At 42.5% G+C, this 27524-nt stretch overlaps 1 long non-coding RNA gene across 3 annotated transcripts in view; it reads left to right on the forward strand.

Moving 5' to 3' along the window:
* The window catches only part of LOC102553329 (uncharacterized), a 70884-nt gene extending 43602 nt beyond the window's left edge, over positions 1-27282 (forward strand). Inside the window, exons 10-12 of one of the 3 annotated variants that reach the window (XR_010063061.1) lie at positions 1779-1944; positions 3783-5315; positions 22578-27282. This is a non-coding gene — a long non-coding RNA (uncharacterized LOC102553329). Of the gene's footprint in view, positions 1-1778; positions 2336-3782; positions 16284-22577 lie in introns of those variants that run through there. The other 2 variants (XR_010063060.1, XR_010063059.1) reach the window with 2 other exon arrangements.
* The last annotated feature ends 242 nt before the right edge of the window (positions 27283-27524 follow it).

A 27524-nucleotide genomic window follows, 5' to 3' on the forward strand; every position in this document is an offset into this window, starting at 1 on the left:
CACCCCCCCCCAGGCCTCCCCACTCCCTGGGGCCTTGGAAGTTCTTTAAAAACTGCCAAATGATGTAAATGCTGTAGAACTTTGGACTTCATTTTATTTAAAAAATTGTTTCTAGATAAGGTCTTGAGCAGTCCAGGCTGACCTCACATTCATTAAAAAGCTGGGGATGACCTTGAACGCCTGATTCTTCACATTTGCCTCTCAAGTGCTGGGATGACAGGTGTGTGCCTCCATGTCCCTTTATATAGTGCTGGGAGTCAATGCCAGGACTTCCTGCATTCTAGTCAAACACTTTCCAGACCAAGGTACATCCTGCGACTAAGAGATCTGGTTATCCTTGCAATCGTTCTTACACAGGATTTACTTCAGCCGTGTGCCAAAAGCCACGCCCACAGCTGCACCAACTATCTGGTCTTTGATTCTTCCTTGTTTTCTCTGTGCTTTCTCAGTTCCTTAACTTATCCCTGCTTCTACTGACTGCCCATCAATGGCTCCTTGAAAGTGTCCGCCCTCAGCGCTAGCTTTGGGCATCTTCCTGAGCTTGTGATCTGTTTCTTAAGGATTTCAAAGATGGAGTCACACGGAGTTCTTACTCGTTGGCACTGAAGGTGATTGCTTGCTTTTACTTTAGTTAATGCTTCTTCATCTGGGGTCAGATTATCCTGCTGTCTACACATAAAGGCAGAGTCCTTGCCTGAATTTCTGAGTCAATCCCTCCCTAGAAACCACACTTTGACCCAATTACCTGTCTTTAGCTTTCCCAGGACTACATTCCAATGTGGTATGTATATACCACTTCCTTGTGTAGCCTCTCACGATTCTTTCTACTTGTTCCTTAATGTAACCCCCGTCCCCCCCTTACAGAGGGAATTTGAAGTAGAGTCATGCACCACCCTGCATAATCATGTATTTAAAAGGCATCTCAATAAATTATTAGGATTGTTTACATGCATGGTTCGAATTTACTGGCAAATTGCTCGGGCCTTGGTTTGAGGATGTAGCTGCAGGCCAGGCTCCTTCTGGGTGAAAGTCTGAAATAGGAGAGGTTGCCCTTTAGTGTCGCTCACCAGCACTTCCTCTGCCTGGTTCCTGGCCTTTCAACACTTCCCTCCTTTCCCTGCCCTGAATAACTCGGAGGGGCTGACAGGCCTTTTGCACCTTCATGTGAAGACATTTTGTGGGTCTCTTCCCAGATCCACCCCTAACCAAGGTGAGGTGCGCAAAGAAATAAATCTTCAATGGTATAATTTTAGATGCTCTGGCAGCTGGAGAGGGCAGCTATTTTGAGCTGTAGGGCTTTCTCCTTGACCCGAGGCGACACGGTTTTGCCTGTTGCTAGAGTAGCCAGCCAACCCTGCAGAGTGTCCTTTTAGCCGCATGCTTGCAGTTCCTGGGGTAGCTTCTTCATGCCCTCTACTGAGGTCCGCGCTCATCCAGAATTTTGTGTCCTCGCCTCGTGCAGGGACAAGCGTCTGTTGACAGGTGCTGATGTTAGGCTCGTTGCAGTGTAACACTCCAGCACAGTCTTTGGAGTCACTATAGATGGAGCAGACCCCTCCATGCAGAAGATGGAGGAAAACTGATGGTCCAGTTTCTGTGTGTTCCCCAGTCTCCATGGTTTATCAGCTGCTTGGCCACCATGGTATGAGTCACCTCAACTTGGATCCAGGCAGGTCTCCAGACCACAGTGTCTCTGCCTCACCACCTACACTGCCTGGCTGGAGGCTGTGTGTGTTCATGATGTCTCTTCTGACCACCCTGCTTGCTGTCTTCCGCAGGCTCCTTCCTGATGCAGCTGCTATCTGCAGACCTCCTGGACTGCCCTGGGAAGGGAGTGGGAGCTCCTGCCACAGATGGGCGGAACATCGGCAAGAAGGGTTAAAAGTGGCCAAAAATAACAGTGCCTTCCAGATGAGGTGACCTCAGAGCCAAGAGCATCATGGGGTAGAGTATCTTGTTCTTAGTTTTATGACCTAAAAAGTACACAGAAGATGCAAAGATACTACAGAGAGAAGGAACAAAGTCTGCAGGGAACAGGGAAAGGCGATTAGCTATCATATTTTTTTTTAATTGAATTTTGTTGCGCATGAACGCAAAAGAAAACACGGCCTTTTAATACATGTTTGAAGAGAGACCTAGCTATATAGATAGATAGATGATAGATAAGTAGATAGGTGATAGATGATCGATAGATAGGAAAGTAGATAGATAGAATAGATGATAGATAGACAAAACTATGCACACTAGAAGAGCAAAAGGAGAAAAAGGTAGAGACAAGACTGCCTTCCTTCGTTTGCTATTGAAACAAACTTAATAAATCCTCATTGAGAATCAAGTATGTGTGGTTCTATTACCTTTCGGTACAACATACCACCCTAAAACTTACTAATATAAAAACACGACCTTCACTGTATCACAACCAGTCGTGGTTCTGAGGGTCACCTGGGAGGAGCTGGGTGGTCTCAGAGGCTTTCCTGACATTGAGGCTGGCAGGTAGCTAAGGCTGACTTTTCTATGGCTCCCTTTTGCACTTCTGGTGCTTGATGCTGGTCAGCGATTGTCGCTCCCTCAGATGGGGGAATGCCCGAACAGGGTCATTCCCTGCAGTCTGAGTTGCCTTGCCATCTCGTTGTTATCCTTCTTGCAGCTGCTCAGTGGTTAAAAAGTGAATGTCCCAGGACAAGGTAGAAACGTAATCATGGTGTAGCTGAGTTGGCTTCACCACTCACGAGGCCAGCTCAGGTTCAAGAGGTGGACACAGAGATCTCAGAGATGCATCTCTGGAGTTTCAAAATGTTGCGGCACCTGTAAACATCTTAAACCTTCCAAGACATTTAACCAAACCAGGATGTCAGCTGACCTGATGCCAATTTTCTAAGATCATGTGTCTAGCTGAAGCTATAAAAAAATCAGTAAAGGACCGGGAATGTAGTCCAGTAGTACAGCACTTGCCCTACGTACAAGGAGCACTACCTCTGCAAAGAAAGTAACCAAGGGTATGTTCTGTGGGAAGGAATAAAATATCTACAGGCCAGGGCTATGCGGCAGTGGATGAGTGTATTTAAGGAATACGCTCGAAGAACTGTGTGCTGTGGTGCACACCTATAATCACAGCATGGTGTGTGTGTGTGTGTGTGTGTGTGTGTGTGTGTGTGGCCAGACGGGGCCTTATAGAGGAAAACTCTGAGTTGAAACAAACAAACAAACAAAGAAACAAATGCAACAAACAAAACCTCCCAACCTTTGCATATGTAGAGATCATAGGCCCAAAGCCATTAGGAAAGGCCTATGGCTACTTCCTACCGTTGGAGAGACTTGAAAAGGCCAACTGAAGGACACTGAGACATAGTGTCTAGCATCTTTAAAAGGAAGAGTGGGTGTTTTTGCCAGCCATGCTCAGGCCTGCACTCTTGCTGGCAGTAACTTTGCTGTATGTTCCCGGCCTTCTGCTGTCCTGCCTCACCTGGCTCCCGCCAGCTGTTCTGTGTTTCGAGCACATTGTTCTGCTCTGGTTGTAAAACTCTTCCCGCTCCCTGAGTGTTCTGAAGTGGAGGTCGTCCTTTATTGTATGAAGACCAGCCTTCTCTCTCTCTGCTTACTGAAGAACAGTGGGCATCTCCCGGTCCTTTCATATCTCATTCCTCAAGCTCATCGCTTGCAATATCTATTTTTACTTTGCTCCCCCGCTTGGTGACCCCTGTCTCTTGTTCTCTAGAATCCTGTCTTGTTTTCTGCATGTCTCACACTTTTCCTCTCTGCTCTGATCTGTCTTAACCTAGCAGCTAGTGGCCTGCCAATCACAGGACATCAGCATGCGCAGAGCCCAGCATCTTCTCCAGGTTCAGCTTTTACATCTTCCTTTGGAGGGCCTACTCCGATCTCAGGACCGCAGGTGAGGTGCTATCTTTGGTAAGCATTTTCTCCGTCTAGTCACCACTAAAAGCACTTTTCATCTGGACCTTTAGTCTCTGAATACCAACCAGGGTGGAAGTCACCTTTAATCCTCACAGAGGTTGAGTTTCTTTCCTCTTAGTACAAAGCCACATATATCCACTGTGGAGAATTTAGAACACACAGAAAAGCAAAATTATATTTGTGTGCACCATGACTACCCTTTGATGTGGGCCCTGCTCGATATGATGATTTTTATAGACAAAACCCAGCCACACTTAGATGGGAAATACTTTCTTCTGAGCTGCTTGCTGGCTGGTAGAACCAGTTCCATGGAATGTCAGTGCCAGGCCCCAGCTGATTGGCATAGGGCTGGCTATCGCCCTGGTTGGGCATGTATCTGCTCTTTCTTTCAGATTCAATCAGATAGTGTCTGAGACTGGACCTATAATATCTCACTGAGGTAGGATTAGTCACTGTGCCTGGAAACTTAGCGCTTTGCTGGGGAAGGTGGTTTGTAGGAGAGAATAGGGGAGACTGTGAGACACTGAGGGAAAGTCAGAGTTAAAGGAAGCAGAACACCACACACCTGGTCCCAGTGTTCTCCGTGACTTTTCTCAGGTGGCCTTGCCTCCGGATCTTGACTCTGTCCTTGAGCAGTGTCTCTGAGATGCCGGTACCTGCATCTAACCATGCCTGCCCAAGAGGATTGCTTTTTGTAAACTCCCTTTGCAATGAATAATAGACTTTCTCTGTGTATCATCTGATCATCCAGATTATAATTTTCAATATGGTAGGTCAAGTGCTGTGGGGGGAGGGGCACTGCAGCTAATGTGAGCAGCTTGAGCTCTGGTTTGGAATAACACTGAGTTCACAGGCCCTTCCTCATCTCCTTTGCTGTGTGATTCAGTCAGCCGATGAACACTATTTATCTCAGTATTTTCATCTGTAAAATGGAAAATCTCAAGAAATCTTAGAGTTCCTAGACTTAAACTTGCAGTATAGCAGAGGGTGACCTTACATTCCTGACTCTCTTGCCCTCATGTCCACGACGTGCTGGGTGATCTGACCTGGTGCTGTTGTTAACAATCACAAACGGTTCTCTGTCAACAGTCTTCCTAGTTTTAAAACACGACAGTAAGAATTCTTTCAGAGCTGAGCCTTTAGGCATTGGTACTCCTTGGGCTGAGTGACCCCCACCCTGAAACACTGGACCAGAGATCATGAGCATGAAAAATGCCTAAGTGTGGTTCCCGCATCACTGCTGCCTGTGGAGTGTCTGCTACCCAAGTCTCTGCCATCCTTATCCCTGCCCTTTCTGTGGCTTTGGAGAAAGTGCATTTCCTTCCATGTCTGCGGTGTGATCTATACTCAACTTCCAACGAAACAAAGACTGTCACATCTGACCTCCGGAGCTCTTTCAGGTGAGATTTAAAACCACTCAGCTATGCCACTTTCCTGTCAGTTAGGCTCAGCGATAAGACAGGGCCTATGGGTTTGATTTCCAGGTTGCCAACCACATTGGGCGCTTTGCAACTCTAGTGTGGAAAGTTCCAGATGGCTCTAACGAAGTCAGATATTGGTTGACTTTTAACCATACCGATAAGCTGTTTAGATTTTATTACGTGTTCTGAGAAATAGGATCGTTCAGAATGTGAACACTTTTATTCTATGCTGTGTCTGGAGTCACCTGCAGACCTCACAGCTTGGGAGAACGTGGGTGTGGGACTTAGTGAGCTACTTTTATTTATTTTCTTAGGTTTAGTTTTTAAAAAGACAACATCTCATTGTGCAGCCTGGAATTTGTCGCACATTTCAGGCTGGTCTTGAACTCTTGGAGATCTGCCTGCCTCTGCCAATCAGTGCTGGGACTAAGGGTGTGCACCACCACTCCTGGCTTGTGGCCTGCTTTTCGAGGTCCACATTATGCTGTGCACTCAGGGGAAGGAAAAGACTACCCACGTGACCCTCGTCCTTAAGGACCAGAATGTATTGGGGAAATGGATATATGGTCAACTATAAGGGAAAGGAATCCTATCAGGATGGGGCCGTGCATCTTTGAGAAAGTCCAGAATCAAGTATTTCAAGAGTCAAGGTCTATAAATTTAGTCATCCAGTCCTTTAAATTTTTTATTTGGCTCAAAGTGATAGAATTCCGGTTGGTCTTTTTGTCTGCTTGCTTGATTGCTTTGTTAACGTCCAACAAGGATCACCAGGAAATATTTAGGCAAAGATTTTTGTCTTTGGAAACATGAAGGAATTGGCAATATTGAGATGCAGTCTAATAGGTAGTAGGCAGAGGGAGTTTCAGTAGCAAAGAGAGGTTAGTGTTTTAGTTCATAAAGGAGTTTTTCATTGTTGTTGTCTTAAACCATTGACATACCTTGAATAAGGCCTGTTGTCTGAGGCCTTATTCATTTCTGCTAGCTATATGTGAGATGCAGCCAGAGCTTAGGGGAGAAGACCTTGTTCTCTTACAAGGTGTCAGGGAAGGCTTAGCAGATTCTGCCAGAGAGAGGGCAGGTAGGATGAGAAGGAATTTGAAAATGATGGGGTTAAATACAGAAGGGCCTTCGAACAACGGGAAAGAGACTAAGACTGCATAGATGTGTACTGTATGACTCAGAGAATGACAGCTATGGATCTTTCTTGAGACTTGTGTTCTACACATCTGTGGGCAGGAACTGGCGAAAGCCGGACCTACAGCAATATAAGGGAGAAGATGCAGGTGGGAGGAATGGCTGAAGAGATTGTCCGTAACCATCACAGGATAAAGCTGGAAGAGAGTCCCAGGCTTTGTTAACTACAAAACTGACAACCCTACTGTTAGGATGCTGTGCTTACAAGGGCTTCAGAACAGTTCCCAAGGCACATTTGAAGCATCATTGGGACTCACTGTAGGGATGCTGGGAGAGCAGAGTGGTTAGAGACAAGTGCCCTGGCCATGGGAGAGCAGAGTGGTTAGAGACAAGTGCCCTGGCCATGGGAGAGCAGAGTGGTTAGAGGCAACTGCTCTGGCCATGCAATGGAGCTGGTGGTTCTTCCCCAAGGTAACCTCTGCTCTTTTAGAGAAAGGTCTTGAAGTGGGAATTCCCAGCCTCATAGACCAGGCCTTTTTCATGGAACCTCTAGCCATAGGTTTTCCCTTCCTTCTTTTAATTCTCAGACGCTCTGTGCATGTTGGTGCCATAACTCCAAACAGCTACATGCAAGGTATTGCAAACAGTGTATTTTAAGTTCCTTAGGGACAGGAGGAATTATGTTTTATTTATATATGTGTATATATACATACATATCTGCTATATATATGCTATATATGTATATATATGTTTTAAATATACACATTTGTATGTGTGCCTGTGTGTGTGTGTGTGTGTGTGTGTGTGTGTGTGTGTGTGTGTGTGTGTGATAAATTGCTTTGTTGAGTCCAGTCCTTCGGTAAATGAATAAATTTCAAAATTATTTTTTCTAGATCATTCCTCCTTCAGCATATAATGTGGAAGTTAGTGGCAAGTTAAATACTCTTTCTTTCAAAATGTGAAAATAATTTCCTTAAACAATCTACTCGAAACTATCTTGAACTATAAAGAAAAGGAAGCCTGGGAAGTTGTTTCGAAACGGCAAAGCCTTTAAGAGTCAATGTCACATTTATTGCTATAAAATATTTTTCTCTCTCTGTTAGACATCTGGATCCCATTACGTACAGTATTGGGTACTTGAGTTCAGCAGCCATTTTGCATACTAAGCAGGGTGCACACAAAATCCCCACAGACATCACCAGTACACATTTGCTCCGTGTGATTCTTACTTTACATTCACAGGCGACTCCCCTCTCACCGACTCAGTGCTTACCGTTAACATTTTTTGAAGTTCTTTTTTTCCTCACTTATCTGAAGGACCAAGTTCTGTATATTTGAAAGATAAAGAGTGTCAAATTCATGGTGCCTTTTGCTTTCTGTCTTGTATGGGCCAACTCTCTATAATCTGGTGCCGAAGTCAAGGAAACAGCTAGATCTTAAAGTCTATCTTCACTAGTAACGCTGACCCAGAAATGAGAAACACAATATGGAATGTTTGCTAATGAGTCATGAATTTTCTTATAATTGCTTCCACATTCAGGATAGTTCCCTTAAACCATGTAATCTCGACATATCCTCAAACAATCCCATGTGTTGTAAATGATTTTGTTTTATTTCTTGGGTTACTGTTAAGGGCTTATTTTCTGGTTCATTTCATTTTCTTAAAGAAAACCACATACTCATGTGCTTTTATACACATGCAACAAGGGAAACATACATGCTCCTGTGATTTCTTTTTTTGCCTCAGTTTCCACCTATGGTCTGGAAATCAAAATAATCACATCGGTGAAGACTATATTCGGGTCCCAACTCAAGCCTGTGAGAACTAGAGCTAGCGCCGAGCGATGCATCAGCCAACGGGCGTCTGCCCCTTTGCTAGGCTTCGGTATCCATAGTGGGAGAGACAGATACAAGCAGCCTTCAGTACAGTAATAATGGAGAATTAAATACGACTTTTAAAAACTGCTCACATTATAAAGTGATCTATTAGCATTATGTGACTGGAGCACTTAACGTGACTGATTCTAATTGCAAGACTTGGCCCACAGCAAGCGTTAAAGAGCTGCAAGGGTGTGAAGGCATTTCATCTCTTTGGAGATATTTTTAAGTGGGTTTTCTTCGGAATAAAGCTTCATTCCTGCTGCACAAAGGTTGTGTGGATGGAATCTCTCAGCTCAGATGGAATCAGGGGTAATTATCGTTTCTTCTTTGATTCAGTCAATCAATAAACCGAGGAACAGCAGCGTCTTTGCACGCATCCTCCTTTGCATTCAGAGCTCACGAATGTCATGCAGAGGATGCAGGGCTTGATGCCCACCCCTGATGAGCTTTACCAGGGAGTAGAAAGATTCTCTTATAAGTCTGTTTCCGTAAAACCATCTTTGAGCCATGATGGTGGGTCTGTGAGATGAAACTATTCTGTAACATCTTGAACTGAGCCTAAAATGCATAGGTTATCACAACAGTGGGGATCCTGGGTACACACACACACACACACACACACACACACACACACACACACACACACACAGACTCTAGGTATACCTAATAAGGAGTTTACAGGTTTCAGAAAAAGTAGGAAAAGAGAGGAATGCCATTCAGCCTTGGGTGGAATTGTAATTTGTTTATGCTACTTAGGGTTTTTAGTTAGTTTGTTTTTGCTTTCGTCCCATCAAAGACAGACGTTCTATTAACTATACACCATTGGAAACCGTAGATGTGGTACTGAAGGCATCCTTGTTGAATGCCCACGTTTAAGTAGGTTAAGCTTTGCTGGAATAGTTCCTTGATCGGCATGCATAGGGATTTCCGGTTGGTGGTTTTCAGATCTCCCAGCTAATGAAAAAAATCGCCAGACTATACTTCCCAAATTTAAAGTGATGACCCACATAGTTATCCAAGTAGCCAACAGCAAGCTTTTGAATAATTGATTAAAAACCCCAGTGAAACTGTTAGGCTGTGGATTTCAACTTTATGTTAAATGCATTGTCCTGAGCAGTAAACCCAGGGCCTTAGGCATGCTCGGCAAGTGTTCAACCGTCCAGCTACAGTTCCAATCAGCAACCTTGTGTATTGAAAAGGTCTACTTTTTAAAAATTAACATTATTTTGCAAAGGGCAGCACCTGGTAGAAAGACATTTAAAGGCAGTCAGACTTACTGCCAAGTGGTTTTTGGTTTTGTTTTCATGTAAAGGTTTTGTTAATTGATCCTTGTAGCTTCTAAGTGTTTTTTGGGTTCCCAAACCTTGAATCTGCAGAATGGAGTGGACATGCATGTCATTGACCTGGATTAGGAGAGCAGGCAATGAGAAGAGGATCAGAACCATTGGCACTTTGTTAACAGAAACACCATTTTAAGGATATCCTCGAATTGGGCAAAAATAATGCTTCTTCCTCTTAAATGCCAACAATGTGAAGAATGCAATGTGAAGAATGGTGGCCAGCATCTGGCCACTGCTTTTCTCACATAGAGTCTAATATGAATAAATAAGTCTAAAAATTGCTTGTTTGAAGGGGGCAAAATGGCTTGCTGGGGGAAATGTATGATGAACAAATGTGAGATCCCAGTCTGAATCCCTGGAACCCACATAAATCTGGTCACGGTATCCCATCTGTAATCCCATGACTCTGACAATGAAATGGGAGCTGGGGAATTTTTGGAAGCTCATGGGTGAGCTATCCTGGTATACTCAGAGGTGAATGAAAACAGACCTTGTTTCACATGAGGTAGGAGGCAAGGACCAACATCCAAGATTATTGTCTGACCTCCCCATATGTACCTTGGAGTACTTCACATGCACATGCACGCACACACACACACACACACACACACACACACACACACACATATCCCATATACATGAATATATATATCCCACATACATAAGACTATTTTATTGATTTATACATAAGACTGATTTATTGATAGTGGTGGTGTGAATGAGAAGCAGGGCCTTGTGCATGGTGCTCCTTAGACCCGATGCACCAACAGGAAGAGCATCTCTCATCAGTGAATATTGGCAGTGTGCAGGATTTTTCAATGTTGTGGTTTTATGCATCTTGTGGTGGGCTAATGAGGCAGTGCTGGTCCCATTAAAGCAGATCTTTTATGTTTTGTTATTTCAATAAACTTAAAAGACTTGCATTAACAACCAACCATGGAAAAGCCCCTTTGACAAACATGTGATACAGGGATGAAAATGGGGATGATTCCTTCCAGAAACTCACAGGGAAGGGTAGGAAGAAGCCACAACTGAAACAGAAGGTCACGTATCATAGCACACACCCAACAAATCACACACATGCACTTCTCCAAGTGCTGGGTGCTATGTTCAGTCATTAAGGGTAGAATTGGAAAATGAGATGAGGGCTACTTTCCTTTCTTCTTCATTTCCCTTTTCCCCACGGATTCATGGCCAAGTGGAGTGCAGGAGGGGTCAAGACTGTGAAGAGGCAACGTCAACCACACACGGTCATAGGAAGCTTGGATTCTGAGTGGGTACCTAGTAGTCAGATAAAAGGCTGTGAGAAAGTGACTAAGGGGCATGGCATGTGCTCAAAGTGAGTGTGTAAGGATATAGAAAATAATGAGATCTTAGGCTCCATCTAGTCCCATGGTTCTCAACCTGGGGGTCACGACTCCTTTGGGGGGTGTGTCACAGACCCGTTCACAGGGGTCATCTAAAACCATCAAAAACACAAATGTTTACATCACAGTCCGTAACAGGAGCAAAGTTGCAGTAATGAAAATAGTTTTATGGTTGGGGGGGGTCACCACAATGTGAGAGACTGTATTAAAGGGCCACAGTATTGGGAAGGTTGGGGACCATTGACCTAGTCCATTTCCGAAGCTCCTCTCTAGCAGAAGTGAACTTCTGCATTGTCTCCGATGGCTTTCAGTCACAAGGGCATCTGTTCTTTCCCAGATCAGACTCAACAGCTCTTCGACTTTATGCCTGATATCACATCTTCTATTCTGGGCTGACAGGCCTGGTGCTAGGTTCACCCAAGCCCTGGCAAGCAACAGGCCTGCTTTACAGCACTCTTCATCTCGATCTCACCTTATTCCTCTCTACTACCAGGTCCTGGAGGTCTAGTCCTGCTGTCCTCCTAATAGTGCTCCTTTATTCTTCCAGGCTGCTACCTACTTACCTGGACCTGTGCACATTACGGTCTCATAAATGCCTTTCCCTTCAGCATGCCTCCATCTCTACTTTCACTCTTCTGACTTGTCTTGTATAAATATTCTATACAGAAGCACTTGTTTAAATTAACATTCCACCTTGAGTCCTACTATACTGTTGCTACATTTTGTGTACAAACTATAGCACACTGTTTCACACTCACTGTTGTGAACATAGAATGCTTGTCTCTAAACTGAAAGTCCCAAGGAGTGTGGCATGATGTCCATCTTTTGTAAGGGTTTTCTAGAGAAGCATAACTGACATGGGCTGTGGTCTAGCTAGTCCAACAATGGTTTTTACTAATAGAAAATCTAGAAATCCAGTAATTGTACAGTCCACAGGACTTGGATGTCTATGCTATTCTTTAGCATTTGTCAAATTCCTGAAAAAGTAGGCCCATGAAGGAAGAAACTTGCCAGAGAGAGTGAAGGCAAACAGAAAGTCTCCTTTTTCCATATCCTTTATGTAGGCTGCCATTAGAAGGTGTGGCTCAGATGTAAGGTGGATCTTTCCACTTCTAAATATTCCAAGTAAGGGTGAGTCCTCTCAGCTCAAGGAAAAGTCTCTCAGAGATGTACCCAGTCACTTGAGTTTTAGTTTATTTCCCATGTAGTAGAATTGACAACCAAGAATAACCAGCACAGTAGATAATCTACAATACACTGTTGAATGTATGATTGAGAAATCTAAAGAAACATGCCTCGTTATTACTGTAAGGTACAGTATTCTAAGTATTGTAAGGTTTCCTCTGATCTCAGGCAATACTTATATACTATTCTGACCTCATTTGTTACAAATTTATCTCTGGGGTATTGTTCTCAACTTGTTCAGGTATCATGATTCTCATAGGGAATTGTGGCTTATTGATTTTCTTATCCCAGTCATTTCTACTTTGGATGTATTATCTCAAGACCCTTCCAAAATGGAGCCAACCATTTATTGAGTGCCTGACTCTGGTTGAAGCTGTTGCCATTCCTTTGCCAGGATCACTGCATAGCTGCTTTGCTAAGAGCTCTAAGGATGGCTACTGGCACACTGGCAGCCCTAAACATGGGAGGGTCATTGAAGCAGACAGGTCCAGCATATCCTTGAAAAATATATGTGAAGTCATCATGACTTCAGGAAGGGAAAGAACACTGATGGAATGAAGGAGACTTGTAGATAGAGATGATAAAAGATGGTGTTTAGGACAAGGATAAGGAGACATCTCTGAAAACAAGTGATCTCTGAGCTGACTTCATTGGTGATGAGGACTGAGTCACTTACAGGGGAATATGGGACACAGGGCACAGTGAGGCTGGCAGCAATGTTTGATGAAAAGACTCCGTCAGGCTTCTGGCCATACAGATTCACATTACTTGGAACATCTAATTTCTTAATTGTGGAAGGAATTATCATCCTCGTGACCCTCAAATACGAATTGGCTATATAATGGCTTTTGGCTTTCAGTTCTGCATCTGAGGTGCACCCGTTCTAAGTGTGTGTTTAGAACACACCATAAGTTTCCTATCTGAAATATAAGTGGATAGCTAGCAGTACAGCGGGATTTGCGACTTTCTAGTTTTTTTTGAAGTATCTCTGTATGTGCGCATTCATGTGTGCAACACGTATATGTACATGTATGCCCATGTACGCATGTATGTGTTCAAGTGTACATGTATTTGCATGTACATATGCACATCTTAATTTCACTCATTAACATTGGCCACATGTACATTAGGATCATGAGATTTACTCATACTGAGAACTGTGCCATTCTGCCCAGAGAGCATCCACCTAGGAAAGAGACAGCAGAGCACTCCAGAGAGGGCCAGGATCTCGGAGTTGCCAATCTGAGGATAAGGCTTGCCTTTCCACTGACTAGTGTGTCGCTTTGGGCAAGTCACACCACCTTTCTGATTTTCAGTTTGCTGCTCTTACTTTTAGATAATAACAAAATTGTTAGAGGCTTGCTAATGCAGACTTATAATTCCAGCTACCCAGGATACTGAGGCAGAAAGATCTGAAGTTGCAGAGTAATGCTTGATCTGTCCAACAACCAACCAACCAACCAACCAACCAACCAACCAACCAACCAACCAACTGAACGAATGAACAGCAAATTAAACAAGGGCGAACCAGAAGGGTTACCACAAACCTGAGACTATTCTGAGCTAAGTAAGAAGTACCTGAATAGTTAGGCTCTATAGATAGTCAGGCCCTGTCTAAAAATGCATATGGAAAGTAGTTTTTTTTTAAAAAAAAGACCCAAACAACTGCTCTCAGAAAATAGCACATCTAATACTATTAAAATGGTTGAGGTCATTTTCTCAATTGTGAAAATAACTTCCTAGAAGTTCAAATAGGATTCATTTTGTGAAGACAAGGATGAGATTTTTTTCCATATAATATCAGTCCAGTAAGTAATCCAAACTGGGTCAGTGCTGACTGACAGGGAACTAAAATGTGCGTTTGAAATACAGTCACCATAAATCTAAATTACTGAGACCAAGACATTTTTTTCCTTTTCTCCTTCATTTATTAATTTCCTTGCTATTTTTTCCTTGGGTCATATCTATTTTAGTTTATTATCATGTTTTTAGAAGTTATCTCTGGCATGAAAGTGACTGTATAGACCAGACTGGTCACAGAGATCTATTTATTTCTTCTGACACAGTGTTGGGACCAAAGGTATATGCTATCACACCCAGCAAAGGAATGTAGGGAATGTTCTTTTCCTTTCAAAATCTTTATAATCTCCTCAAAAATAAAAAGAAACAAGAAAGGATTGAATACAAAGAAGGCTCCAAATAGTGTTGGGCATGCTCTACTGCAAGGAACTAGTTGGGTATCTACTTGAAGCTTCTGCCTCCTGATGCTTGTAGGAAGCCGAACAATGTTTTCTTGCTATCAGAGGCTTGGAAAACACTTTTGGATTTTGAAAGAGACAAGACTTCTTTTGAAATGGGGGTGTATAATTCACTAAAAAAATTACAAGTTCCCATCCAATATTAGAGACCCTCCCACAGCCAACTGGGAAGATGAAGGTCACAACACAGTCCACCTGTATCCTGCTTGCCACAGTCACCTCTCCATGCTTCATGCCTTCACTATGCTGAGTATTGGCATGTCTGTTCTGGTTTGCATTTATTCATAGCAGCCCCCATGACCAGGTGCCACTTCTATGTCAGAATAATGCTTTCCACAGCAACTGGGGAGTTTCCTTATCTTGAATGGTAAGATGGTTACTTTGGAAGGTCAACTTGCCACAATTTGGAACCATCTGAAGGGAGAGTTCAGTTGAGGAATTATCTTAATTAAGTTAGGCTCCGTGCATTTCTGTGAGGAACTATCTTGACTATAAATTAATACACGAAGACTTAATCCACTGTGGGTGGCACCATTCCCTAGGTGAACAGATCCTGAACCATATAGGACAGGAACATTTTTGATGAAAGCAAACAAGCAAGCAGGCAACACGGGCACCTGTCCTTTGCTTTTGAATGTAGCTGTTGTGGGACTAATAGCTTTGCCTTGCCTTCCTCTCAGGGATGGACTCCAACATGTAACTGTAAGCCCCAGAAACCCTCTCCACCCCTAAGCTACTTTTTGTCAATGCATTTGTCACTGCAGCAGAAATGAAATTAGAAAAAGTCCTTTACATGGAGGTTCACCCACAGAGGTTGCTTAACTCAGGCTCAGAAAGCACACACTGTATCTTTAAGAAATAGTTTACTTGTGAATCAGTAAACGTACTAGACAAAGCAGCCATTACTTATGCATTCTTGCATACCCGGCAAGGTGAAAATAATAGAATAAACATCATATACTTCATTATGATATCGGTTTACACTTCCAGGGTATACAAAAAGAGGCCATTTCATCAAGCTAATTGCCTGAAAGTAAAAGAGAGAGAACTTTGGCTATTAGTCTATTATGGGGCTTTTTTCTTAATCACAAATAGGGGCCGTGTGTCCCTGGGGGGATGTGTATTCTAATTTACAATTGAACTACAGATCAGAGCAATCAATCTTGGGCAGCACTTTCACTGTGTAATTGCTGCAACATAACAAATAATAATAATATAAAAAAAAGCCAAAGAAAGAAAAGAAGAAGAAGAAGGCTGGAGCTCAGCTTCTGCTCGAGGTAGAGATATTTCCAGGCACTAGTTCAGAGAGGGAGGGGGAGAACTGCCATGTCCATGAATATACAATGAGGGCTCATTAGCAGCCTAGTGTTGCCATGACGAATGGCATTATCCCCGGCCTGGTGCTGCCTAAACATGAATTTTATAAGGACTCATTTATCATGACTTGTCATGGGCTTCTCTACAGTTCTTTCTCCAGCTCACACACCTTTCCCTATTATAGCACTAGAAAATCTTTCCTTATTATTATTGTTTCCTTTTGTATTGATTTCTGGCACTTTGAAGCAAGTGTTCAAATATAGTAACATACTAATGAGAGATTTGTGACTTCAAAGTTGGAGAACTAAAACTTGATTATTCTCACATCTTTGGTGTAGTTGTGGGGTAGAGAAGAAAGTTAGGCTACACATTGGAAGAAATTTCCCAATGTGTGAGGCTTTTTGAAAACAACAACAATAACAACAGCAACAACATCCCCCCGAAACCCAATCCTTTTTTAATGCCACAGTTTCACACAACAGACTTTTCAAATTTAAAATGAACTGAGTTGCATTCTTTTTGTTTCTTTTTCTGTAGCTCTCAGACCTTCTTGAAGAATTTTTTTTCCAAAAATTTTGGAACTATCAAAACAAAATTTAATGTTAAAGTTTTTGATAGAGTCTGTAGCTCTTAGAGTTTTACAAGTGTCTAAGCTTATTTCTTTCCAAGGAACAGTGCAGAGTAGAAAGAAAGGATGTTCAAAAGCTTGGTCATTGATGACAACTTATTAATAGCAAAATAAAAACATGGAAACAGTCTCCCATGGCAAACACCAAGAGTTTGGTTGGGTTGCCCTGTAGCCACAAAACTGCTACAAAGTCTTGAGCTTTTGCCTTAGGAGGAAGGCTGAGAGGTAGATGTATAAAGTCACCAAACTTAAATCTACCAGTTGGCCAAGAACACTGTCCTAGGTTGACAGAAAGCCCTGCTGTAACCAGAGACACCATGGCTGTTGTGATTAGTCAATTTAGTCACCATAGAAGAGAGAGGTGCAAGACTTGTCTTACGGTCAGCTAAGCAGAGCACAGAGAAACTCAGGTGGGCTCAGGTTCAGCCCATAATTGTAGTCATTGTCCTATAGAATTTATGTATAGAGAATAGTTGTATGGGTTTTTTTTTTTAGTGCGACTTTCTCTCCTGTGCTGCCTTAGTTTGAGTTCACAGAAATTACTTTTTTATGCCATGATCGTGTTTATGTAATAAGATAGACAATGAACCATTATACCCATGATGATTTTGTATCGATGAAGGATCTTGGCCATTCTGAGTTCTTGTATACGGTTCTTGAGTCAGCCTGAAGCAGTCTTATGATTCCCTTCTCCTCCGGGCTGGAGGGCTAGGGATCAAACCTAGAGTTTCACGTGTGTTATAGACCAATGCTTCCTCACTAACCTCAGACAGCTCTATCCCATTTCAAAGATGAGAAGCATCTAGACTCAGAAGTAAAAGGAATCAGTCAAGGTCACACAGAAAATGTAAACACTGGGTCCATCACCAACTCTGTAGATTCTTAAGTGGCTACTTTATTGTACCCAAAGTCACAGAGCAGAAATCATTCTTTATGTGTCAAGGACAGCTGTCCTTCATAATCTACAGGGGATTGCTTCCAGTCACTTTATCTCCCATCCCTGATAAAAAGATCTGTGAATTCCCAAGTCTCTGTATAAAAGTCTAATATTTGCATATAACCTATACACAACCTCCTGTATACATTCTATGATAGCTAGCTGGCTTATTACACCTCTTACCTGTGAATACTAGGCAAATAGTTGTTACACTGTATCGATTAGGGAAAAATGACAAGGGAAAACATTTATTACACATTCAATAACGACACACTTTTTAAAGATATTTTTCTATCCATAGTTTGTAGAATCTGTAGATATAGAACCCACAGATATGAAGGGCCCAGGGAATGTATGTTGAGATTTAATAATTAGTACACTGGGAAAGTAGTCCATTGAAATGATGACTGTCATTGACGTTTAAGAGCTTTTTGGTTCTCCAAAGCTACTTATTAGAGTACAAACAAGCCCAGGCATCCCAACTAATATCAAGTTATCACTCCAATCATGTAAGTTGAATTGTCTTTCACCTTCTAAAAAAGACAGATATAGGGGCTGGGGATCTGGCTCGGCAGTTAAGAGAGTTTATTGTTCTTGCAGAAGACCTGTGTTTGGTTCTCAGCACCACACGATGGCTTACGACTATCTGTAACTTTATTTCCACGGAATGTGATATCCTCTTCTGACATCCTTGGGCATTAGGCATGCATGTAGAGAATAAAGGCAGGCAAAATTACCAATACACATAAAATTCAATAAAAATGTAATAGTACAGGTTTGCAATGTTTTCAATATATACACTGGTGCCTCCTGGTTGGTCCCTTTATGTTGTAAGTCTACTGGATATTGTGTTTTTGTTTCCAAAGAAGTTAGCCCTAACCCTTTCCTTTAAGTGATGGTTTAGTGGGTAAAGTGCACACCATGCAAGTTTGAGGACATGAATTTGGGTTCCCAGAACCCATGTAAAGCTAGGTATGGTATTGTATGTTTGTAATTCCAGTGCTTCTATTGTAAGACAGGAGTCTGAGTTAGGCGATTGGAAGAGGCTCAAAGGCTCGCCAGCCTGGCACACAGGGAGAGTCTTTTTGCAGTGAGGTGGTTCTCTGGCGTCTATACACATGCCCCAGCACACACGTGCCCACATTTACACACACAGACATGCACACACATATGCACACAGAGGACAAAGGTTGAAAAACGAAAGATAGCCTGGGTTTTTCTCCATCAGTGAAGTCAGTAAAATTTTGGGGGGAGATTTTCTTTAAAATCCGTTGAGACATAATGGGCCATGACACCGAACATCTGAATAAAAAAGAAAGCATAGTTTGGAAAGAGTTTGGTGATTTGTTTACTTGACATCATAGATCTGGATCTGACAAACATCTGGATTTCAACTCTTCCCCTCCCCACGCCCCACTGGGCTTCACTGGAGGATTGTGAACGGAAAAATGAAAGAGCAGGCTTACTATCAATATCAGTACATTTATTGATGAAACTATCAAGCTCAATTAATCTCTGAATAAAACCCTCTCTCAGGTAAATAACTACAGAAAGATAGAGTCACTCAATTTAAGAGGAAAATTTGGCCAGGTGAGGTGGTGCACACCTTTGATCCCAGCACTTGGGAAGGAGAGGCAGGTAGACCTCTGTGAAGGTTGGTCTACAGAGCGAATTCTAGGACAGCCGGAGCTACACAGTGGGACCCTGTCTCGAAATAACAACAACAACAACAACAACAACAACAACAACAACAACAACAACAACTAAAATTTGGCTTGAAACATATTTAAATTTTGATCATAGTTTGCTGACTTCAATTTCTGTGGGCAAACATCTTTAAAGTGCTCAACTCTGTATTTTTTTTTTTCATCCAGGGAATGCTTCTCTGTGTTTTACTAGGCTCTGTTAATTCACAATGTGTTTTGACAAAAGTAAAATTTAGTAAACACTTAGTAACATATGAAATACATCTAGTAATAGATGTCTCCTTTGCCAAATGAATTATCTGAGCTGATAAACATCAGTGTAAACCTGCTCTCTTAGCTGCCTTCTTCATGCCCGAGGCTGAACCCGGAAGAGGAGTCAACTCAGCCTGAACTTCAAAGAGGCCAAGACAATGAACAGTACCTTATATAGACGGTGGATAGTTTTCTATGTGTGAGCATGCACTGGAACAAGCCCACCTGAGGAAGTTAGCATGATTATAGGACATTACCTCTCGAGCTTATTCTCCATCCAATCAGTTGTAATGAAAATAGACTGCTTGCTTTTTAGACTCTCGACTTCTCCAAATGATTAGTGCTTCCTTGAGATACTCCATTAATTGGCCACACAATCCAGACTGGAAAGGCTGAAGCCTGAGAATATATGAGATTAAAAAAAAAGTATGGTTGTTGCGATTTAAGGGCCTTCAAAAGATCTAATTTGATTTTTAAACGTGATCTTGAAGATGGGAAAATTAAAAGTGCGTGGAAACAAGATCCAGTTTAATGACAGTGTAGGTTCAAAAGCATTTAAAGGTTTTGGGAGCCTTGGGCCAAATTCTCTTTATTTAGCTGTTAGTTTGGAATGATTGGGTCGACCACGGGAGAGCATCGTATGCAGGATTTTAGGGGCAGTTATTTCTGTGATCAAATCATTCCATTCTTCCCCAGCTTACTTTTGAAGTCAGTTGCTATCTCTGTGTGTAGATTTTCAATCCCAGCAATCTTTAGCGATATCTCAGATTTTTAAGAAAATAAGTCTCCTTGCTTGGTTTGTCTTAACTATTTCATGATTGAGCCAATTCTTACCCTTTTGGCACATGGTACATTTGTACATTCATTCTCACTTAGAAAAGAACAACACAATAAAACAAAACTCAAAACCAAAAACCAAACATCCCATCCATTCCAATGACATGTTCAGTCATTAATGAGTTAATAAAAAATCTCAAAATCATCTGGGCTGGATAAGGGGGAGTAAAGAAAGCATTGTTCAGGGTCAGGCTTTCGGGGCTGCCCTTCCAGATGTCATGGGTCAGTCATGTTGAGAATGTGTGCCTCCAATCATCTGCTGATTTTTATCAGCAGGCTCTCTAGGAGGAGCTGACAAGGGCCGGTTTGAAAGTCCTGACGTATAAACAATGCCTTTTTGGATTGTTGAGGACTGTGTAATAGAGCGAGGGGTTTATGTATACTAAAGCATGATGACACTAGCAGTCAATATGCCAATTACCAGACAAGTTATTGGAGGAGGCACTCACGTGTCTTCAGCCTCCTGCTGCTTTGATGGGGCCCCTAGGAGGGAGAGGCCCTGTTCTCAGAGGCAGGCGGGGTCTAGGTCTTGGAGTTCAGACCTGGATGAAGAGTCAGTCCAGGAGCTGAGTGAAAAGCCACAAGATTGCATGTCCTTAGAAATCCCATCTGGGTGTGTGTGGGAGGTGGGACTTGGGCTAGGTGTTTATCTTGGTGCGTGCGTGTGTGTGTGTGTGTGTGTGTGTGTGTGTGTGTTTGTGTGTGTGTTTGTGTGTGTGTGTGTGTTTGTGCCTGTGTGTAATGCAGTGTACATGTTTGTGCATGCACTTGTGCTTGTATGTGGCAGCCAGTGGTTGATATTATACAGCTTGGCTCTCAACCTGAGGGTTTCAACTGCCTTTAGGGGTATGAGCATCCCTTTCAATGGAAAACACAGATATTTGCATTACTATTCATAGTAGTATCAAAATTACAGTTATGGAGTAGTAGTAAAATAATTTTATGGCTGGGGAGGTCACCACAATATAAAGAACTATATTAGAGGGTGACAGCATTAGGAACGTTGAGAACCCCTACTCACCCCGAACCCCCAGCCTTCCCCCTCATTTTTTGAGACAAAGCTCTCATGATATCTGGAGCTTACCTTTATAGGTACACTGGCTGGCTAGCACTCTCTGAGGGTCCACCTCTTTCTACTTTCTTTCCCTGCCTCACAGTGCTAGGGTTGTAAGTGTGTGTGCGTGTGTGTGTGTGTGTGTGTGTGTGTGTGTGTGTGTGTGTGTAGGGGAGGTTTGCATGCTGTGTGCTGTGGTGTGCTTGAGGAGGTCAGAGGAACATTGAGGAAGTCAGTTCTCTATTTCTACAATGTGGGCCCCAGGATCTTGGTGGCAAGTACCTTCACCTGTTGGACCATCTTTCTGGCCTCATTAACATCCTTAATGAAGGGAAATCAGAAAAAAAACCCCAACAGATATGGAGTAATCATTGGATGTTTATCTAGTGTTTATTTGGCACCCAGTGCTGTGTTTGAAGGACATAGGCCTTTGAGTAACGGAGGTCGGCCTACTGCTTTCATCATAGTAGCTGCCGAACACCCAACCTGCCTTACTGAGGGGAGGCCTAACAATCACCTATGTACGGAGGAGTTTCTGACTTCTTATATTTTGATCGAGAATCTTCCTAAAAAGGCAGCTGAGAGTGTGCTGAACTTTCATGAAAGGTGGACTAGTGTACCATATGTGCCCTAGGTGTTAATGTCTCACAGAGGACATTTTGAAGCATGGTTGCATAGTCCCAAGCAAATTTTTTAATACAAAAATTTAAAAAGTATTTGGGTCAAATTGAATTAAGCAGAGCTGTTTGCATGCAGCAGGCTTTCCCAAGGCTCGAACACATTACTATGTGTTCTCTGTTAGGGAGTTGGCTGCCGCTGGATTTGATTATCAAAACTCCTTTTTTAAAGGTGGTGGCACACACCTTTATTCCCAGCACTCAGGAGGCAGAGTCAGGCACATCTTGGAGTTTGAGGTCAGCAAGATCTATAGAGTGAGTTTCAGGATAGCTAGGGCTATACATAGAAGCTCTGTCTTGGGGGTTGGGGGGAGGGAAGAGAGAGTGACAAAGACAGAGAGAGAGAGAGAGAGAGAGAGAGAGAGAGAGAGAGAGAGAGAGAGAGAGCTGTTCAAATGTAAATATGCCAGGATCAACTTTCAGGTGTCATGGGTTTAGATCCTTAAGATGTCAAATCCTCATGGGCAGAAGCTCAACCTATGTGTTGTACAGAGAAGAACATTAGTATGATAAATCATCAAACCTTCTTCATATGACATCAGGATTACTTAAGTGGTGGCTTCATGCCAACAAGAAGGGTCATGTAACCATCACCAAAGAGTTAAATAAGTTGTCTAGCTGTTGATGGTCTGCTTAAATCATCCCTGAATTGTTGGCATCTTTCCCAGAATAGGTACTTGTTTGAAAAAAGGAAAATGAAAAAAGAAGAAGAAAGAGGAAAGCGTGGTATGTCTCATCATGTTTGTGGATCCTAGATTGTATATAGTTGCAGAAGATCATGTATGCATATATGACACAAGAGCCAAGTGAGGGACCTGAGAGAGCAGCTCAGTTGATAACATACTTGCTTTGACTGTAAGAAGACATGAGTTCAATCCCCAGAAGCCACATCAAGAAAGGTATGGTGGTACATGCTTTATTCCAGCCCCGAGGAGGTAGAGACAGAAAGCTCCTTAGACTTGTTGACTGACCAGCCTACTCTACTTGAAAAATTGCAGGCAAGTGAGGGTCTGTCTCAGAAGCAAACAAACAAGCAAACAAAGAAAAAACAAAAAAAATTTCCTTAGTAAGGTGCCTTTCTGAGCAATGGCACCTAAGGTTGTTCTATGACACCTTTCCATATGCATACATACATGTTGTACTCCATCATAGGAACATGCGCAGATGCACACGTGTCTGCTCACGCACATGCGCACATTATACAAAAGAGAATTGAAATTGTCTAAGGTATAAAGAGGATTAATAGGAAGGGGAGAGAGAGAGTAGGAGGATGGAGAAGAATATACTAAAAAAGTATGCTATACTCTTGAAAATACCCTTATATCTCGTACCATGTGTAATGAACATATGCCAACTAGAAGAAAGAAACAAATCAACAGGTTTTACTAGTAAGACTACAAGATGGTCGATCACTAAGTGTGCCTAGGAAGTGCAAAGGAAGCACACTTGTCTCAGGCTGGGCCTGGTGTTGGAAAACTTCTCCTGACAATTCCCACCTCAGTGGGCTTTGGCCTGCCCTAGCTACAGTGGCCATCTCTGTCCTTGCCCTTATTGTTTCTGAATATGGCGGACGTTGGGCTTATTCCACAGCCACGAGAGCAGTAGGGGTTTTACCCCTATCCCTGGTTGTAAACCTTCTTCTCTGGAAATTCCTGCCAGATCCGTGCATTAATGCCAAATGTTAATTCTTGCTTAGGACATGATGTCCTATAAACGTTATGAAGGAATATCATTTTTCCTGTAGAAGTGAAGGTATTTTGCAGGCCATGTTACAGAAGGTTAGTTTCCCAAGTAACATCTGCAGCTCACCTGCTTGCCTGCAAATTGCTTCTAGGCTAACTCCCTGCCCCCAACGTTATAGAATCCTTAGAAGGAATTCTCACGTGCAAGAGAGAATAGAACATCATCAACATCTGAAAGATGCATAAAGATTTAAACCAAAACAAAGCCTCCCAAATAAAACAGTCCCACCCATCCCTCGTAATACTTGTCGACCTCTCTACATGGTCCTACCAGCGTGTTCAGGACTCCTACGCTCTAGGATGCGCCCTTCTGAACTAAAAATAAGAGAGCAGACTCAGCTTTTGGGAGGTCTCAATGGCTTTGTTTCATGTCCTTTGTAAATATATCCCTGTTGACACCACATGTGCTTCCCAGCTTTCGAAGCCCAGGCATTTGTATGGGGAGTATCCCTGTGCCCCGAGCAGACAACAAGATGTTGAACAGCCTGAGCTGAAGTCTACCCAGCTAGGCTGGTTTGCTATGCTGTTGAATATTTCTCCCCTTTATAGTCTTTGAAATGTTTTGAATTAAAATAGCTTACTCAAGGTCACTGAAGGCATATGGTCCTGCTCAAAACTTTAAACAAAACATTAGTTTTTACAACCTTTTGTAATTTGGTATTGTATACAACATGGTCATATGCGGAGTTTCTGTAATCTTTCCAGTGGGTGATAGAAATATGAGAAGCAAATTTATAAGCCATTTAGCGAAGCATTTAATCAATTTCATGCATAGGAAACAACTCTGATGCCTTGGCTTTATCAATCTTTCTCTCCAGCAGAACCACTAACCCACTCAGTCTACAAACACAGGCTGATGGGGGATGGGTGGAGACCGAGGAGGAACCTTTTCCTGTGGCAGAATGGAAATGTCAGGGCTTCTGAAGCCGGCCTGACGCACTTAGCAGCGTCTCAAAACCTTCTGGAGGCTGTTAACGTATTTTAGACAGGGAGCTGGGATCTAATGTTCGGAGGAAGTTTTCAAGGCCTTTTACTGCAAAGTTATTCATTAAACACCCTTTACCAGAGTGACTCTCACGTGCTCAGCCATACAGATTGGACTCAGCTTTGGGCTCCAAGAAATATTTTTAACAAATCCATTGCTTTCAAATGCATGGAAAAGAAAAAAAAACTATTTACATTACAAGGTAACTTCTAAATCATGGAGTCAGAACAATTGTTTCAGAGTGACTGAAACCCACCCGAGTGCTAGGGTTTCCTTAGTACTTTGCAGAATTTTCTATCTTATATGGTTTGTGTTCTGGAGGGGCCCCGACTTGGTTACAGAATGAATTCTGTTCTAGGGCAACATAATGGGTTAGTACTTTTCTTGCTGCTGTGTTAGCATCTCCCTTATGATGCTTTACTCCAAATCATCGTGTTCTTCAGTGACGATGTCTTGAGGGAGCAGAAGGTGATTTGCCGATAATCATTATCTTCTAAACGCTATTAAAATTGCAGTAGGTCCATCTTGTCCTCTAAAATTGTAATTAGTACAAAGGTACACCATATCCCTCTCTCCTTCCTTCCCTCCCTCCCCCTTCCTTCCTTTTTTCCTTCCTTCTTTCCTTCTTTCCTTCGTTCCTTCGTTCCTTCGTTCCTTCCTTCCTTCCTTCCTTCCTTCGTTCCTTCCTTCCTTCCTTCCTTCCTTCCTTTCTTCCTTCCTTCTTTCCTTCTTGAGACAGAGTCTAACCCTGACTGTCCTGTAACTTTCTGTGCAAACCAGGATGGTTTTAAACTCTGTCTCCTAAGTGCTGGGATTAAAGGTATGCACCCCCATGTTTGACTATTATTTATAACTTAGAAAATGATTTTCTGCTATTCATTCTGGAGCCTCAAAAAATAGTTCTGTGAATAATTCCAATTGAGATGAGTTTACTCTGGTTTAAAGAGAGCTCCATTCTTGTGTCTCCTGTACCCTACTAATGTCTCATACTCCTGGAAACTGTCATATGCCTTCCCACCTTGTCAATTCATTGGCAGGAGTGTGCATGCACATGCACACACACACAGACACAGGCATACACGCTTACACACATAAATGTGCACATACACAAGCATATGTATCTCCTCACCATTTAAGCTGCAAATGTCCCATGACGATAATAAACCAAGTTGCCTTGGCAATCCAGTGTAAAGATTGTGCCTTTCATGGAGGCTGGAAGTTCCTGGTCAGGAGATTGGAGTTATCTTTGGTCAATCTGCTGTTAGTCTGTCAGTCTGTCTATCTCTATCTGTCTGTCTGTCTGTCTGTCTGTCTATCTATCTATCTATCTATCTATCTATCTATCTATCTATCATCTATCACTTTTCCCTACCAATTGAAAATTGCATCTATCCATGTATCTGTTATCTATTAACTATCAATCTGTTTGTCATCTGTCATCTTTAAACACTTATCTGTAATTATCTACAGTCTATTTTAAATAGTAGATAACATTCAACGTTTAACTTTGGTTTAAACTAGCACCTTATTGGGTTTTTTTTCTTTTTCTTTTTTTTCTTTTTCGTTTTTTCAGAGCTGGGGATCGAACGCAGGGCCTTGCACTTGCTAGGCAAGCGCTCTACCACTGAGCTAAATCCCCAAACCTGGGTTCTTTTTTTTTTTTTAATCAATCATTTTCGAGGAAAGTTTTATGTGGTAGAAGATCATAGAAGCAAAGAGATAATAATCAACGTTTTAGAACCAAGGGACTTAATATTCTCAAATATAATCTGGAGGACAAGCCATTTGTCTTATTTTCATTTACCTCATTAGCATGAAGGTGGTAGAAGATAGAGCTGGGGTCTTTGGCATTGCTTTCAATTCCAGTTGCCTTTCCACCTCAGGGATGTAAACCGTCAATGATGTCATCTTGACAGTCCCCACCCCTCCAGAGGAATTTAGAGGACAGGCATCATATTAGATCACTGCTCAGCTGAAACTTCCTTCATTGAAGTCTTGGCAACCATTCTTGTTAGTAGAAATAGATGTACTCTCTACAGGCTTTATGGTTGGCTGGGACAATTGTTCTCCTCCTGTATGACCCCAGGTTTACCCCACCTTTGAGTTATTACAACAGTATTTTCATGAACCTCTGTGATTGTTTGTACATGCTAGGCCCAGAGAGTGGCAGTATTAGAAGGTGTGACCCTGTTAGAGTAGGTATGGCCTTGTTGGAGTAGGTGTGTCACCATAGGTGTGGACTTTAAGACCCTCATCCTACCTGCCTGGAAGCCAGTCTTCTGCTAGCAGCCTTCAGATGAAGACGTAGAACTCTCAGCTCCTCCTGCACCAGGCCTGCTTGGACGATGCTCTTGCCTTGATGATAATGGAACAACCTTTGAACCTGTAAGCCAGCCCCAATTAAATGTTCTTTTTAAGAGTTGCCTTGGTCATGGTGTCTGTTCATAGCAGTAAAACCTCAACTAAGATTCTGTACATAGGTACATTCTTTGAGTTTTCTCATACATCAGTGTGCACCACACACAGTGCCCACTCATTATGAGTGCTTTAAGTGAAGTTGTGAGTCCTAAGTAATACACTTTCTGTTTTACTACCCATTCCTTTTTTTAAATTTTTTTATTTATTTTTATTTTTTTATTAACTTGAGTATTTCTTATATACATTTCGAGTGTTATTCCCTTTCCCGGTATCCGGGCAAACATACCCCTCCCCCCTCCCCTTCCTTATGGGTGTTCCCCTCCCAACCCTCCCCCCATTGCCACCCTCCCCCCACCAGTCTAGTTCACTGGGGGTTCAGTCTTAGCAGGACCCAGGGCTTCCCCTTCCACTGGTGCTCTAACTAGGATATTCATTGCTACCTATGAGGTCAGAGTCCAGGGTCAGTCCAT

Source organism: Rattus norvegicus, chromosome 1 (assembly GCF_036323735.1).
Source record: "Rattus norvegicus strain BN/NHsdMcwi chromosome 1, GRCr8, whole genome shotgun sequence".
NCBI classification, from domain to species: Eukaryota; Metazoa; Chordata; class Mammalia; order Rodentia; family Muridae; genus Rattus; species Rattus norvegicus.